Raw genomic sequence first — 18224 nt, 5'->3', positions numbered from 1 at the left:
TTTTCGACGCTCACACACATCCTTACACCTGCTTCAGACTGGGCGGCCTCTGCTGATCCCTTTTCGCATGCCGCGGCCATGAGGCCGCACAGTCTGAAGAAGGCGGAAGGAGATGAGTGACGACAGGCGAACATATGCACTGCTCGTGCCCATAAACCACACCCTCGCTGACAAAATAAATAAGACAACGAGGGGCGTTGTTTCACGCAGGGCGGATGCACAGGCGCAGCCAGCTAACCATGATGTCAAAAGACGGGAAGCGCTACCAAGGGGGGTGCTGCGTATCATTAGAAAGGAAAGTCACACCTCAGGGACAGTGGAATGGTCTCAATGAGACACATTTTGTACGTGTTGAGTTCCATGTGGGCAAGGAGAAAAAGTCAGCCACCTTGTACAAATGCAACAGTACTGCTGAACAAGGTGGCTGTTATACATAGAAACACCTGGGGGTGGGGGGCAGGCTCCCTTCAATTTCAGTTCATGTGCCTGCATGGCGTTTGCAGGGCACGTTGCCAGCTACACAGCTGGGGAACAGCTGGCGGTGCTGAACCCCACTGACACATTGGCTGGTGTTTTTCTCTGTGCAGCTAGCACTTCCAGGCTAAAACTGGCGGTGTTATGAGCCCAGGGTCAGCAGGAGGAGGAGAGGAGCAGAGTGTAGGCCGAAGCCTGCACTGGTGGCAGCTTTTGTTCTGTTGTGCCTGCGTGGCGTTTGCAGGTCACGTCGCCGGCTACACAGCTGGGGAACAGCTGGCGGTGCTGAACCCCACTAACACATTGGCTGGTGTTTTTCTCTGTGCAGCTAGCACGTCCGGGCAAAAACTGGCGGTGTTAGAGCCCAGGGTCAGCAGGAGGAGGAGAGGAGCAGAGTGTAGGCCGAAGCCTAGTTGAACCAATTTAAAAGGTAACCTTTAACCCCCCTCAGGTGTTGCAAGGTACAAGAGCCACACCTCGTGCAGCATTAATGCTGCACAAGTAAAAGGTTGCTCTATTAATTTTGCTACTTGCAAACGCTGAATAAAACACGTACACTATTTAGCCCATTCTACTGTAAAACAGTAGTGGAGGCGTATTCTACTGTAAAACAGTAGTGGAGGCGTGACTTGTCTTTTTAACGAAAAGCAGCCCAGGTGTCGAAAATAACACCTTGGTGCATGGGCGCAGCTTCCTGAGCGTTGTTATTTGCTGTACAGGAGTCTGCGCTCTTGTTATCCCTTGGCCATGCGCTGTGAGCGCTTCCTGTTTTCTGACCTCATTTCATGTCGGCCGTTGCGGTTAGCGATGGACATGAATCCCAGACCCACAGTGTGTTTTCAAAAAATCACACTGCGTGGCTGGGATTCGTGGCCTTGTGCAGTTAATATGTTTGCCGCTCACACATGTCCTTACACCTGCTTCAGACTGGGCGGCCTCATCTGATCCTTTATCGCATGCCGCGGCCATGAGGCCGCACAGTCTGAAGAAGGCGGAAGGAGATGAGTTAAGACATGCGAACATATGCACTGCACATGCCCATCAATAACACCCTCGCAGCCAAAATATATGAGACAACGAGGGGCGTTGTGTTGGGCAGGGCGGACGCACAGGCACAGGCAGCTAACCAATGATGTCAGAAAACGGGCAGCGCTACCAAGGGTGGTGCTGCGTATCATTAGAAAGGAAAGTCACACCTCAGGGACAGTTGAATGGTCTCAATGAGACACATTTTGTACGTGTTGAGTTCCACGTGGGCAAGGAGAAAAAGTCAGCCACCTTGTACAAATGCAGCAGTACTGCTGTACAATGTGGCTATTATACATAGAAACACCTGGGGGTGGGGGGCAAGCTCCCTTCAATTTCAGTTCATGTGCCTGCGTGGCGTTTGCAGGTCACGTTTAGTGTTGAGCATTCCGATACCGCAAGTATCGGGTATCGGCCGATACTTGCGGTATCGGAATTCCGATACCGAGATCCGATATTTTTGTGATATCGGGTATCGGTATCGGAAGTGTAAAATAAAGAATTAAAATAAAAAATATTGTTATATTCACCTCTCCGGCGGCCCCTGGACATCAGCGGGAGGATCCGGCGTCCGGCACGGCTTCTTTCTTCAAAATGCGCGCCTTCAGGACCTGTGGTATGACGTCCCGGCTTCTGATTGGTCGCGTGCCGCCCATGTGACCGCCACGCGACCAATCAGAAGCCGCGACGTCATTCCTCAGCTAAAGTCCTAGAATAAGCGCCTTTTAGGACCTGAGGAATGACGTCGCGGCTTCTGATTGGTCGCGTGGCGGTCACATGGGCGGCACGCGACCAATCAGAAGCCGGGACGTCATTCCACAGGTCCTGAAGGCGCGCATTTTGAAGAAAGAAGCCGTGCCGGACGCCGGATCCTCCCGCTGATGTCCAGGGGCCGCCGGAGAGGTGAATATAACAATATTTTTTATTTTAATTCTTTATTTTACACTTTAATATGGATCCCAGGGCCTGAAGGAGAGTTTCCTCTCCTTCAGACCCTGGGATCCATGAGGATACATTCCGATACTTGATGTCCCATTGACTTGTATTGGTATCGGATATCGGTATCGGCGATATCCGATATTTTTCGGGTATCGGCCGATACTATCCGATACCGATACTTTCAAGTATCGGACGGTATCGCTCAACACTAGTCACGTTGCAAGCTACACAGCAGGGGAACAGCTGGCGGTGCTGAACCCCACTAACACATTGGCTGGTGTTTTTCTCTGTGCAGCTAGCAATTCCGGGCAAAAACTAGCGGTGTTAGAGCCCAGGGTCAGCAGGAGGAGGAGAGGAGCAGAGTGTAGGCCGAAGCCTCCACTGGTGGCAGCTTTTGGTCGGTTGTGCCAGCGTGGCTTGTGCTGGACACGATGCCGGCTACACAGCAGGGGAACAGCTGGCGGTGCTGAACCCCACTAACACATTGGCTGGTGTTTTTCTCTGTGCAGCTAGCACTTCAGGGCAAAAACTAGCGGTGTTAGAGCCCAGGGTCAGCAGGAGGAGGAGAGGAGCAGAGTGTAGGCCGAAGCCTAGTTGAACCAATTTCAAAGGTAACCTTTAACCCCCCCTCAGGTGTTGCAAGGTACAAGAGCAACACCTTGAACAGCATTAATGCTGCACAAGTCAAAGGTTGCTCTCTTAATTTTGCTCCTTGCACACGCTGAATAAAACACGTACACTATTTAGCCCATTATACTGTCAAACAGTAGTGGAGGCGTGACTTTTCTTTTGAAGAAGACGCAGCACAGGTGTCAAAATTTACACCTAGGTGCTGGGCGCAGACTCCTTACCGTTGTTATTTGCAGTACAGGAGAGTGCGCTCTTGTGTTATCCCTTGGCAATACCCTGTTAGTGCAGGCCGTCTTATGACCTCACTTCATGTTGGCCGGTGCGGTTAACGATGGCCATAAATCCCAGACCCACAGTGCCTTTCCATAAAGTCACACTGCGGTGCTGGGATTCGTGGCCTTGTGCAGTAAATATGTTCGCCGCTCACACATGTCCTTACACCTGCTTCAGACTGGGCGGCCTCAGCTGATCCTTTATTGCCTGCCACGGCCATGAGGCCGCACAGTCTGAAGAAGGCGGAAGGAGGGGAGTGAAGACAGGCGAACATATGCACTGCTGGTGCCCATCAATCACACCCTCGCAGTCAAAATATATGAGACAACGAGGGGCGTTGTGTCGGGCAGGGCGGACGCACAGGCACAGCCAGCCAACCAATGATGTCTGAAGACGGGCAGCGCTAACAATGGGGGTGCTGCGTGTCATTAAAAAGGAAAGTCACACCCCAGGGACATTGTAATGGTCTCTAATGAGACACATTTTGTACGTGTTGAGTTCCACGTGGGCAAGGAGAAAAAGTCAGCCACCTTGTACAAATGCAGCAGTACTGCTGTACAAGGTGGCTGTTATACATAGAAACACCTGGGGGTGGGGGGCAGGCTCACTTCAATTTCAGTTCATGTGCATGCGTGGCGTTTGCAGGTCACGTTGCCGGCTACACAGCAGGGGAACAGCTGGCGGTGCTGAACCCCACTAACACATTGGCTGGTGTTTTTCTCTGTGCAGCTAGCAATTCCGGGCAAAAACTAGCGTTGTTAGAGCCCAGGGTCAGCAGGAGGAGGAGAGGAGCAGAGTGTAGGCCGAAGCCTGCACTGGTGGCAGCTTTTGGTCAGTTGTGCCAGTGTGGCTTGTGCTGTACACGATGCCGGCTACACAGCAGGGGAACAGCTGGCGGTGCTGAACCCCACTAACACATTGGCGGGTGTTTTTCTCTGTGCACCTAGCACTTCCAGGCTACAACTGGCGGTGTTATAGCCCAGGGTCAGCAGGAGGAGGAGAGGAGCAGAGTGTAGGCCGAAGCCTAGTTGAACCAATTTAAAACGTAACCTTTAACCCCCCTCAGGTGTTGCAAGGTACAAGAGCCACACCTCGTGCAGCATTAATGCTGCACAAGTAAAAGGTTGCTCTATTAATTTTGCTCCTTGCACACGCTGAATAAAACACGTACACTATTTAGCCCATTCTACTGTAAAACAGTAGTGGAGGCGTGACTTGTCTTTTTAAAGAAAAGCAGCCCAGGTGTCGAAAATAACACCTTGGTGCATGGGCGCAGCTTCCTGAGCGTTATTTGCTGTACAGGAGTCTGCGCTCTTGTTATCCCTTGGCCATGCGCTGTGAGCGCTTCCTGTCTTCTGACCTCATTTCATGTCGGCCGTGGCGGTTAGCGATGGACATGAATCCCAGACCCACAGTGTGTTTTCAAAAAATCACACTGCGTGGCTGGGATTCGTGGCCTTGTGCAGTAAATATGTTTGCCGCTCACACATGTCCTTACACCTGCTTCAGACTGGGCGGCCTCATCTGATCCCTTATCGCATGCCGCGGCCATGAGGCCACCCAGTCTGAAGAAGGCGGAAGGAGATGAGTGAACACAGGCAAACATATGCACTGCACATGCCCATCAATCACACCCTCGCTGTCCAAAAAATAAGACACCGAGGGGCGTTGTTTCGAGCAGGGCAGACGCACAGGCGCAGCCAGCTAACCAATGATGTCTGAAGACGGGCAGCGCTAACAAGGGTGGTGCTGCGTATCATTAGAAAGGAAAGTCACACCTCAGGGACAGTGGAATTGTCTCAATGAGACACATTTAGTACGTGTTTAATTAAACGTGGGCAAGGAGAAAAAGTCAGCCACCTTGTACAAATGCAGCAGTACTGCTGTACAAGGTGGCTGTTATACATAGAAACACCTGGGGGTGGGGGGCAGGCTTCCTTCAATTTCAGTTCATGTGCCTGCGTGGCGTTTGCAGGACACGTTGCCAGCTACACAGCAGGGGAACAGCTGGCGTTGCTGAACCCCACTGACACATTGACTGGTGTTTTTCTCTGTGCAGCTCGCATGTCCGGGCAAAAACTGGCGGTGTTAGAGCCCAGGGTCAGCAGGAGGAGGAGAGGAGCAAAGTGTAGGCCGAAGCCTGCACTGGTGGCAGCTTTTGGTCGGTTGTGCCAGCGTGGCTTGTGCTGTACACGATGCCGGCTACACAGCAGGGGAACAGCTGGCGGTGCTGAACCCCACTAACACATTGGCTGTTGTTTTTCTCTGTGAAGCTCGCATTTCCGGGCAAAAACTAGCGGTGTTAGAGCCCAGGGTCAGCAGGAGGAGGAGAGGAGCAAAGTGTAGGCCGAAGCCTGCACTGGTGGCAGCTTTTGGTCGGTTGTGCCAGCGTGGCTTGTGCTGGACACGATGCCGGCTAGACAGCAGGGGAACAGCTGGCGGTGCTGAACCCCACTAACACATTGGCTGTTGTTTTTCTCTGTGAAGCTCACATTTCCGGGCAAAAACTAGCGGTGTTAGAGCCCAGGGTCAGCAGGAGGAGGAGAGGAGCAGAGTGTAGGCCGAAGCCTAGTTGAACCAATTTCAAAGGTAACCTTTAACCCCCCTCAGGTGTTGCAAGGTACAAGAGCCACACCTTGTGCAGCATTAATGCTGCACAAGTAAAAGGTTGCTCTATTTAGTTTGCTCCTTGCACACGCTGAATAAAACACGTACACTATTTAGCCCATTATACTGTCTAACAGTAGTGGAGGCGTGACTTGTCTTTTTAAGGAGACGCAGCACAGGTGTCAAAATTTACACCTAGGTGCTGGGCGCAGATTCCTGAGCGTTGTTATTAGCTGTACAGGAGTCTGCGCTATTGTGATCCCTTGGCCATGCGCTGTGAGCGCTGCCTGTCTTCTCACCTCATTTCATGTTGGCCGTTGCGGTTAGCAATGGATATGAATCCCAGGCCCGCAGTGTGTTTTCAAAAAATCACACTGCGTGGCTGGGATTCGTGGCCTTGTGCAGTAAATATGTTTGCCGCTCACACATGTCCTTACACCTGCTTCAGACTGGGCGGCCTCAGCTGATCCCTTATCGCCTACCACGGCCAGGAGGCCGCACAGTCTGAAGAAGGCGGAAGGAGATGAGTTAAGACAGGCGAACATATGCACTGCACATGCCCATCAATCACACCCTCGCAGCCAAAATATATGAAACGAGGGGGGTTGTGTCGGGCAGGGCGGACGCACAGGCACAGGCAGCCAACCAATGATGTCAGAAGACGGGCAGCGCTACCAAAGGGGGTGGTGCGTGTCATTAAAAAGGAAAGTCACACCTCAGGGACATTGTAATGGTCTGTAATGAGACACATATTTTACGTGTTTAATTCTACGTGGGCAAGGATAAAAAATCAGCCACCTTGTACAAATGCAGCAGTACTGCTGTACTAGGTGGCTGTTATACATAGAAACACCTGGGGGGGGTGGGGCCAGGTTCCCTTTAATTTCAGTTCATGTGCCTGCGTGGAGTTTGCAGGTCACGTTGCCGGCTACACAGCAGGGGAACAGCTGGCGGTGCTGAACCCCACTAACACATTGGCTGGTGTTTTTCTCTGTGCAGCTAGCACTTCCGGGCAAAAACTAGCGGTGTTTAAGCCCAGGGTCAGCAGGAGGAGGAGAGGAGCAGAGTGTAGGCCGAAGCCTGCACTGGTGGCAGCTTTTGTTCTGTTGTGCCAGCGTGGCTTGTGCTGGACACGTTGCCGACTACACAGCAGGGGAACAGCTGGCGGTGCTGAACCCAACTGACACATTGGCTGGTGTTTTTCTCTGTGCAGCTAGCACTTCCAGGCTAAAACTGGCGGTGTTATGAGCCCAGGGTCAGCAGGAGGAGGAGAGGAGCAGAGTGTAGGCCGAAGCCTGCACTGGTGGCAGCTTTTGTTCTGTTGTGCCTGCGTGGCGTTTGCAGGTCACGTTGCCGGCTACACAGCTGGGGAACAGCTGGCGGTGCTGAACCCCACTAACACATTGGCTGGTGTTTTTCTCTCTGCAGCTAGCACTTCCGGGCAAAAACTAGTGGTGTTTAAGCCCAGGGTCAGCAGGAGGAGGAGAGGAGCAGAGTGTAGGCCGAAGCCTGCACTGGTGGCAGCTTTTGGTCAGTTGTGCCAGCGTGGCTTGTGCTGGACACGATGCCGGCTACACAGCAGGGGAACAGCTGGCGGTGCTGAACCCCACTGACACATCACCTAGTGTTTTTTCTGTGTAGACAACACTTCCAGGTGGCAACTGACAGTGTTGAAACCCAGGGAATCAAAGGGGAGCAGAGTGTAGGCCGAAGACTGCAGTGGAGCAAGTTGAAAGCGAACCTTTAACCCCCCCCCCAGGCATTTGTTGCTGAAAGAGCCATCTTGTACAGCAGTAATACCGCACATGGAAAATGGTGGCTCTGAAAATTATGCTCCTTGCAAACGCTGAAGTACACACTCATATAATGTGTCCCCTCACACTGTCAAACTTTCCCGGAAGTGGGACTTTCCTTTGTAATGTGACACAGCAAAGCCGTCATTTCAACCCCCTTGGTGCCGTGCGCCACCTCCTCAACGTTGTTTGGTTCTGTCACGGAGCCCGCGCTGTAATGTTATCCCTTGGCCATGCACAGTTAGCGGTGCCCGTCTTCTGACATCATGTAGGTGTCAGGCTGGCAGTGCCTGTGCGTCCAAGCTGCCCGAGATCCAACCTTGCAGTGTCATCTAATGTAGTCCCACTGCGGGCCAGGGATCCATGGGCATGCGCAGTGCATATCATCGCCTCTCACTCACCTCCTTCCTGCTTCTTCAGACTGTGCGGCGTCACGGCCGTGGCATGCTATTAGGGTCCAGCTGACGCCGCCTAGTCTGAAGAAGCGTGAAGAAGTGGAGTGTGAGGCTAGTATATGCACTGCGCATGGCCATGGATACCAGGCCCACTGTGGGATCACATTAGACGACACTGCGAGGTGGGATTTCGGGCAGCGTGGACGCACAGGCGCAGCCAGGATGACAACAAATGATGTCAGAGGACGGGCAGCGCAAACTGTGCATGGCCAAGGGATAACATAACAGCGCAGGGTCCATGACGGAATCAAACAACGCTAAGGAGCCAGCGCACGGTGGCAAGGGGGTAGCAATGACGGCTGTGCTGCGTCACATTACAAAGGAAAGTCCCACCTCCGGGACGGTTGGACGGTGTGAGGGGACACATTACATGAGTGTGTAGTTCAGCGTTTGCAAGGAGCATAATTTCAAGAGCGACCTTTCCCTTGTGCAGTATTAGTGCTGCACATGGTGGCTCTTTCAGTAACAAACGCCTTGGGGAGGGGGGACAGGTCCCCTTACATTTTAGTTGTGCCAGCGTGGCAGTCGCATGACACGTTGCCGGATACACAGCTGGGGATCAGCTGACGTTACTGAACCCCAATAACAGAGGAGCGACTGTTGACTGTGCAGACAGCACTTCCAGGCACCAACTGGCGGTGTTAGAGCCCAGGGACAGCAGGAGGAGCAGATTGGAGGTATTGCCGCACACACAGCTGGGGATCAGCTGACGTTACTGAACCCCAATAACAGAGGAGCGACTGTTAACTGTGCACACAGCACTTCCAGGCACCAACTGGCGGTGTTAGAGCCAAGGGACAGCAGGAGGAGCAGATTGGAGGTATTGCCGCACACACAGCTGGGGATCAGCTGATGTTACTGAACCCCAATAACAGAGGAGCGACTGTTAACTGTGCACACAGCACTTCCAGGCACCAACTGGCGGTGTTAGAGCCCAGGGTCAGCAGGAGGAGCAGAGGAACAGAGTGTAGGCCGAAGCCTGATTGGAGCAAGTTGAAAGGGAACCTTTAACCCCCCCCCCAAGACGTTTGTAGCTGAAAGAGCCATCTTGTGCAGCACTAAGGATGCAAAAGGAAAAGGTTGCTCTTTTAATTATGCTCCTTGCAAACACTGAAGTAAACACTAAAAATGTGTCCCCTTATACCATTCAACCGTCCCGGAGGTGCGAATTTCCTTCGTAATGGGACACAGCACAGCTGTCATTCCTATCCCCTTGGTGCCGTGCGCTGCCTCCTCAGCGTTGTTTTAAGCTGTCACGGAGCCTGCGCTGTTCTGTTAGCCCTTGGCCATGCCCAATTAGCGCTGCCTGTCTTCTGACATAATTTGGTGTCAGGCTGTCAGTGCCTGTGCGTCCACGCTGCTCCAGATCCCACCTCGCAGTCTCGTCTAACGTAATCCCACTGCGGGCCTTGGATCCATGGGCATGCACAGTGCATATACTCGACTCTCACTCCCCTCCTTCCCTCTTCTTCAGACTGTGCGGTGTCACGGACGTGGCATGCTATTAGGGATCAGCTGACGGCGCACAGTCTAAAGAAGGCGGAGGGAAATGAGCGAGAGCCCGAGGGGAAGATATGCACTGCGCATGCCCATGGATCCCAGGCCCGCAGTGTGACTCAATCAGAAGACACTGCGAGGCGGGATCTCGGGCAGCGCGGCCGCACAGGCGCAGCCAGCCTGACACCAAATTATGTCAGAAGACAGGCAGCGCAAATAGGGCATGCCCAAGGGATAACAGAACAACGCAGGCTCCGTGACAGCTTAAAACAACGCTGAGGAGGCAGCGCATGGCACCAAGGGGGTAGGAATGACGGCTGTGCTGCGTCACATTACGAAGGAAAGTCCCAGCTCCGGGACGGTATAACGGTATCAGTGAACACATTTTATAAGTGTTAAGTTCTGTGTGTGCAACGAGCTAAACCAAAAGAGCTACCTTTTCCTTGTGCAGCATTACTGCTGCACAAGATGGCTCTTTCAGTAACAAACGACGGGGTAGGGGGGCGGACAGGTTCCCTTACATTTAGGTTGTTGTGCCAGCGTGGCGGTCGCAGGACACATTGCCGGCTACACAGCTGGGGATCAGCTGACGTTACTGAAACCCAATAACACTGGGTCGTATGTTTTTACTGTGCAGCCTGCACTTCTGAGCCGCAACTGGCGGTGTTGGAGCCCAGGAATAGCAGTTCAGGTGGTAGAAAGATGAACACAGCAGGAGACCTGGATGACACCCAATTACTTAATCAGGCAGAGGAGTCGCAAATTCCTGCGAGATCCAGGCCTGGTTCATTTTCAGGAAAGTAAGCCGGTCAACGTTATCGGAGGACAGTCGCATGCGACGGTCTGTTAGTACACCACCTGCGGCACTAAAGACACGTTCCGATAAGACACTAGCCGCAGGGCAAGCCAGCACCTCCAATGCATACTGGCTTAGCTCTGGCCATGTATCTAGCTTAGAGACCCAAAACTTGAACGGGGAAGAGCCGTCTGGGAGTACAGTAAGAGGGCAAGCCATGTAGTCTGTCACCATCTGACGGAACCGTTGCCTCCTGCTGACTGGAGCCGCCGGTGATGGTGTAGACATTTGGGGCGGGCACACAAAAGTGTGCCAGAGTTGTGCCATACTGGGCTTGCCTTGGGCAGAGGCACTGCTTCTGCTCCCTCTTTGGGCAGAGCCTCCCCCACTGCCTCGACGCACTGAGCTGCTTTGTAAAGCACTAGCAGCACTCCTCTCAGTTGGACAGGAGAAGATGATGGAATTCACCAGTGTGTCGTGGTACTCCCACAATTTACGCTCCCGGGTCAACGCTGGGATGAGGTTTTGGACGTTGTCCCGGTAGCGAGGATCGAGGAGGGTGAACACCCAATAATCAGGCATGTTGAGAATGTGGTCGATGAGGCGGTCGTTTCTCAGGCACTGCAGCATGAAATCCACCATGTGCTGCAGAGTGCCAACTGGCCCAGAAACGCTGTCCCCTGCTTGAGACATGTTCTCTGCCCGCTCGTCATCACCCCACCCTCGCTGTACACACTGACCACTGGACAATTGTGTCGCTCCCTCCTCTGGACGGAGCTCTTCCTCCTCCATTGACTCCTCCTCATCCTCCTCACAAATTGGCCCCTGCGTACCCCTTTGTGAGGAACCACGTGGCGCTGACTCTCCAGAAGCTGATGGAAAAGGTGACTCCTCATCCTCCACCTCTTCCACAACATCATCCCTTAACCCTTGCAAAGTTTACTGAAGCAGGCAGATAAGGGGGACAGTCATGCTGACTAGTGCATCATCTGCACTTGCCATCCGCGTGGAATAATCAAAAGGACGCAAAACCTTGCAGACTTCCTTCATAGTGGCCCACTCTGTGGTTGTGAAGTCTGATCGGCGCTGACTGCGACTTCTTTGCGCCTGATGCAGCTGGTACTCCATTACTGCTTGCTGCTGCTCACACAACCGCTCCAACATATGTAACGTGGAATTCCACCGGGTAGGTAGGTCACATATGATGCGGTGTCCCGGAAGGCGGAATCGGCGCTGCAGAGCAGCAATGCGGGATCTGGCCAAGCTGGAACGCCGCAAGTGAGCACACTCTAGGCGGACCTTGTGCAGCAGGGCATCAAGATCCGGATAGTCCCTCAGAAAACTCTGCACAACCAAATTGAGCACATGTGCCAGACATGGGATGTGAGTGAGGTTGCCAAGGGCCAAAGCTGCCACCAGATTTCGGCCATTGTCACACACTACCATGCCTGGCTGGAGATTCGCTGGCAGTAACCACACATCGCTCTCCTGCTTGATGGCATTCCAGAGCTCCTGCGCTGTGTGGCTTCGATTCCCCAATGAAACTAGTTTCAAGACGGCCTGCTGACCTTTGGCCACGGCTGTGCTCATTTCGGTCATAGGTAAACGTTCACGGGTCCATGTGGAGGTGGACTGTGACGGCTCCTGCAGAGTTGATTCTGAGGAACTTGTGTAAGAGGAGGAGTCAATGCGTACAGACTGGATTCCTGCAATCCTTGGAGTGGGCAGGACACGTCCTGCGCCACTCGCACGATCTGTACCTGGCTCAACAACATTAACCCAATGGGCAGTGAGGGAAACGTATCGCCCCTGTCCATGCTGACTGGTCCACGCATCGGTGATGAGGTGGACCTTGCTACTGACAGCGTTCAGTAGCGCATGTTTTATGTTTCCCTCAACATGCCTGTGCAGGGCAGGGACAGCTTGCCTGCTGAAGTAAAAGCGGCTGGGCACCTTGTACTGTGGGACTGCCAATGCCATCAAGTCACGTAAGCTGTCAGTCTCCACCAGCCTGAACGAGAGCATTTCCAGGGACAACAGTTTGGCAATGCCTGCATTCAGAGCCTGTGCTCGGGGGTGGTTGGCCGAGAATGCCCGCCTTTTCTCCCATGCCTGTACTACCGATGGCTGTAGAGTAGACTGGGAGTGTGAGGATGACTGGGAAGGTGGTGCTGTGGGTGGAATTACACAAGGTCTCTGGACAACAGTGCCAGAGGTTCTTCCATGGCGATCCTGGGAGGAAGCCAAACCAGCTGTGCGTGAGCTGGAGGAAGAGGCAACACGAGCTGAAGAGGTGGTAGCTGCCGCTGTTGGTTGGCCTACATCTTCAGTCTGTTTCTGTAACTCCACCGCGTGCCTGGTCCGCACATGTTTCCACATATTTGTGGTATTGAGGTTGCTGACATTTTTCCCTCTTTTTACTTTCTGATGACACAGCTTGCATTTGACAAAACAAATGTCATCTGCAACTGTGTCAAAAAAGGACCAGGCACTGCAAGTCTTGGGAGCGCCCTTTTTGGCTTTGGAAAGAGACAGGCTCCTAACGGGTGCCAAAGTGGAGGCTACAGGCTCCGCAGTCTTTCCCCTCCCTCTCCCTCTTTGGCCCGTAAGGGGAATCTCTTCCTCAGAGCTGCTCCCACCACCTTCCTCTTCCTCACGCCATGATGGGTCAACGACCTCATCATCTCCACTACCCTCTGCCACCAACTGCTCCTCCTGGGTAGTCTCGGCAGCACAGTATGCACCAGAAAGCGTCACCTGAGTTTCATCATCAGATGCGTACTGCGCTGTGGTCACCGGAGGCACTGGCCCACCCGCCTCTTCAGAGTCAGAGAGACAAAGCTGTTGGGCATCACTGCACACTGCCTCTTCTTCCATTTCTCCAATGCTGCTTGGCTGGCCCCCTGTTACCAAGCCAAGAGATTCAGAGAACAGAAGTAGAGACGGCTCCTGTCCTGGGCTCTCTGACTGCCTGGCCAATTTGGCAGGTGGTGAAGAGACAGATGGCTGCTCTCCAGTGGTCTGTGCCTGAGAGGATGTGGCACTAACTGAAGTCGATGCCGAGGCGTTAGCTGCCATCCACCCGACAACGGCTTCAATTTGGTCTTCACGCAGCAGCGGTGCACGGCGCTCTCCGACAAAGCTGCGCATGAAGGACTGTTCCCTGCTGAAACTGAGTGACGACGAGTCACCGGCGCCCGCAGCAGGCACAGAATCACCACGTCCTCTCCCTGCTCCTCTCCCTGCTCCGCGCCCATGCCCACGTGCCTTACTCCCTGCCCTCTTCATCTTGGTTGACAGATAAAGATAAGCAGAAAAGTACTAAGGCCTTAGTGTGCTTATTCCTGAAATGCTCCTCCTAACAGGTGTAAGAAACACTAATGTTGTAAAGTGTGGACTAAACTTTATTATTTTTCAAATGTGGCCTACACAAGTGTTTAGTTGTGTTTGGTGAACTTTACAACTTTACTTTTTTTTTTTTTGCAGATCGGGCTACAGAGCTAGTTTAAATCACACGGAGACCGTGCAGACAGCCGTAAACGGCGCTGCAAGGCCCAAAAAACCTCCTCTAGGTTATCCTATTTAGTGTTTTTCCACTATTTAGCTGGAGACGGGTGGAAAGACACTAATAGGGATTTTTTTTTTTAAATTTTAAACAGGCTGCACTATTTGAAAAAAGGAAATTTTTTTTCAAGGTATGAGGCAGTAACGCACCCTGAGCTGAATCCAACCGGCTATGGCTGCACACAGACTACAGGGCGAGCTGGGCTCACACGGAGACCGTGCAGACAGCCGTAAATGGCGCTGCAAGGCCCAAAAACCCCCCTCTAGGTTATCCTATGTAGTGTTTTTCCACAATTTAGCTGGAGACGGGTGGAAAAACACTAATAGGAAATTTGAGAAAAAATGTGCAGCAGGCTGCACTATGAGCAAAAAAGGACAACTGTGTGAGGCAGTGTGAACCCCCCCTGAGCTGAATACAACCGGGTATATGGCTGCACACAGACTACAGAGTGAGCTGCACACACACACACACAGAGACCTTGCAGAACGCTGTTAAAACAGCGCTGCAAGGCAAGAGCAAGGTGAACAGTGAAGAACACACAGCGTTTTGCTAAATTAGCCTTTGGAAAGGAAAATAAAGCAATTAGCTATCTCAACTGGCCCTCAGTTAGAACACAGCGTCCTGTCCCTAACTGAAATCACAGCAGAGTGAGCGCAAAATGGCGGCAGCGTTTTTTATAGTGCAGAGTGACATCATTTCAGCAGCCAATCACAGCCTTGCCAGTACTTACATGCCCACCATGCTAAACAGGATGTGCCCACACTTCCAATCATTCCTCATTGGCTGCTGCGTTCAGTTTGAATTCTGGGAACTTCCGATTCCGGTATCCGATACGCGGGAAGTATCGGAATTCGGTATCGGAATTCCGATACCGCAAATATCGGCCGATACCCGATACTTGCGGTATCGGAATGCTCAACACTAATCAGGAGGTGAATTTTGATTTTTGCCTTGTTGAATGATCCCTGGAACAGTCAATTAATTTGTGAAAACGGATGAAAAGTGCCTGTTTAATATCTCAGCCTTTTCTTTGTCTTTATAATTATCTTGTTATTATCGTTTAATCCCTTTCTGACATCGGGTGTATATTTACGCTGATGTCGGACTCCCTCCCTTTGATGTGGGCTCCAGCGGTGAGCCCACATCTTTCCCGGCACATGTTTTGAACAGCTGACATGTGCCAAGAACAGCCGCGGGTGGAATCGACCGTTAAATGAAGCTGTCAAACGCTGACAGTGGCATTTAACATGCGCTTCCAGTAATCACACCGTAAATCCGCCAACTTGTGACTTCATCACATGATCGTAGGTCACCAGTGGGTTGGCAAGACAGCCAGATGCCTCCTGGAGACCTCTATGGTTGTCACTGCCAGCTTGCTGTGGGCGCAGCCCAGTGGTCAGCACTCATAGCAAGTAAGTAATTCAGCTACATATAGGCGAACTGATCATCGCCTGTATGTAGCTGAGCTGATCGGATTATGGCAGCTTCTAGTCTCCCATGAAAACTATTGAGGCATGCCAAAAGTAGAAAAAAAGTATTTAAAAAAATAAACTAATAAAAAAAATATAAAAGTTCAAATTACCCCCTTTTCGCCCCATTAAAATAAAACAATAAAAAAAATCAAACATACACATATTTGGTAACGTCGCGTTCAGAATCACCCGATCTATAAAAAAAGGATTAATCTGATCGCTAAACAGCGTAGAGAGAAAAAATGTCACCAGAATTACAATTTTTGGGTCGCCGCGACATTGCATTGAATATGATCAAAAGATCGTATCTGCACCAAAATGGTATATTTGCCATAGAGCAAAAACTGTGACAACATTCCGTGAAAAATGTTTTCATTTATGGCCTGCAAATAGTCCGGATCTCAATCCAATTGAAAATCTTTGGTGGAAGTTGAAGAAAATGGTCTATTACTAACCTCGGGACTTGATGTCACCTGACAATTCAAAGGTGACATCAACCTCAACAACTATCACCCCACTTGCCTCCGCTACAAGGCAAGTGGGAAGAGTGAAGCTAAGTGCCATAATTGGTACATCTTAGAGATGTGCCTTTTCTGGAGCAGATAATAGCTGATGTTTTTAGCCTGGGGGGAGGGACAGTATCTATGGCCCCTTCCTAAGCTATTAATATCAGCCTGCAGCGGTCTGCATAGCTGGTTATTAATTGTAGAGGGATCCCATGTCATTTTTTGGGGGGAGCCCTATTTTAATAGCCAGTAAAGGCTAATTATACAGCTGTGAGCTGATATTAATAGCCTGGGAAGCTCAATGGGTATTACCCCCTTCCCAGGCTATAAACATCTGCCCCCAGCCATCGGCTTTCCCTCTGCTGGTTAACAAAATTAAGCGAGAGCCTAAGCCATTTCTTTCAGAAAAATAATCTTTTATTAATTAAATATGTATACTGTAAGCTGCACACACAGTGTACTAATTGTATATGTCACTGACATCTAAATATCTACCTATTCTATTTGTATTTACTGTATGTAATCCATCTCTTCTATCTTGTCAGCCCCTGCAGTGATTTTACACTGCATGGCTTCTGAATTGCGGGCTTTTCTTTCTATGCATGTAATATATGTACATATATACTGTACATATATATACAGTTAGGTCCATATATATTTGGACAGAGACAACATTTTGCTAATTTTGGTCATAGACATTACCACAATGAATTTTAAACAAAACAATTCAGATGCAGTTTAAGTTGAGACTTTCAGCTTTCATTTGAGGGTATCCACATTAAAATTGGATGAAGGGTTTAGGAGTTTCAGCTACTTAACATGTGCCACCCTGTTTTTAAAGGGACCAAAAGTAATTGGACAATTGACTCCAAGGCTATTTCATGGACAGGTGTGGGCAATCCCTTCATTATGTCATTCTCAATTAAGCAGATATAAGGCCTGGAGTTGATTTGAGGTGTGGTCCATGCATTTGGAAGCTTTTGCTGTGAAGTAAACATGTGGCCAAAGGAGCTCTCCATGCAGGTGAAACAAGCCATCCTTAAGCTGCGAAAACAGAAAAAAACCCATCCGAGAAATTGCTGCAATATTAGGAGTGGCAAAATCTACAGTTTGGTACATCCTGAGAAAGAAAGAAAGCACTGGTGAACTCATCAATGCAAAAAGACCTGGGCGCCCAAGGAAGACAACAGTGGTGGATGATCGCAGAATAATCTCCGTGGTGAAGAGAAACCCCTTCACAACAGCCAACCAAGTGAACAACACTCTCCAGGAGGTAGGCGTATCAATATCCAAATCTACCATAAAGAGAAGACTGCATGAAAGTAAATACAGAGGGTTCACTGCACGGTGCAAGCTACTCATAAACATCAAGAATAAGAAGGCTAGACTGGACTTTGCTAAAAAACATCTAAAAAAGCCAGCACAGTTCTGGAAGAACATTCTTTGGACAGATGAAACCAACATCAACCTCTACCAGAATGATGGAAAGAGAAAAGTATGGCGAAGGCGTGGTACAGCTCATGATCCAACGCATACCACATCATCTGTAAAACACGGCGGAGGCAGTGTGATGGCTTGGGCATGCATGGCTGCCAGTGGCACTTGGTCACTTGTGTTTATTGATGATGTGACACAGGACAGAAGCAGCCGAATGAATTCTGTGGTATTCAGAGACATACTATGTGTTCAGATCCAGCCAAATGCAGCCAAACTGATTGGTCGTCGTTTCATACTACAGATGGACAATGACCCAAAACATAAAGCCAAAGCAACCCAGGAGTTTATTAAAGCAAAGAAGTGGAATATTCTTGAATGGCCAAGTCAGTCACCTGATCTCAACCCAATTGAGCATGCATTTCACTTGTTAAAGACTAAACTTCAGACAGAAAGGCCCACAAACAAACAGCAACTGAAAACCACCTCAGTGAAGGCCTGGCAGAGCTTCAAAAAGGAGGAAACACAGCGTCTGGTGATGTCCATGAGTTCAAGACTTCAGGCAGTCATTGCCAACAAAGAGTTTTCAACCCAAGTACTAAAAATGAACATTTTATTTAAAATTATTGAATCTGTCCAATTACTTTTGGTCCCTTTAAGAACAGGGTGGCACATGTTAAGGAGCTGAAACTCCTAAACCCTTCATCCAATTTTAATGTGGATACCCTCAAATGAAAGCTGAAAGTCTGAACTTCAA

This window comes from Ranitomeya imitator, chromosome 3 (assembly GCF_032444005.1).
Source record: "Ranitomeya imitator isolate aRanImi1 chromosome 3, aRanImi1.pri, whole genome shotgun sequence".
Lineage (NCBI taxonomy): Eukaryota > Metazoa > Chordata > Amphibia > Anura > Dendrobatidae > Ranitomeya > Ranitomeya imitator.
Note: the sequence above shows the minus strand (reverse complement) of the source record.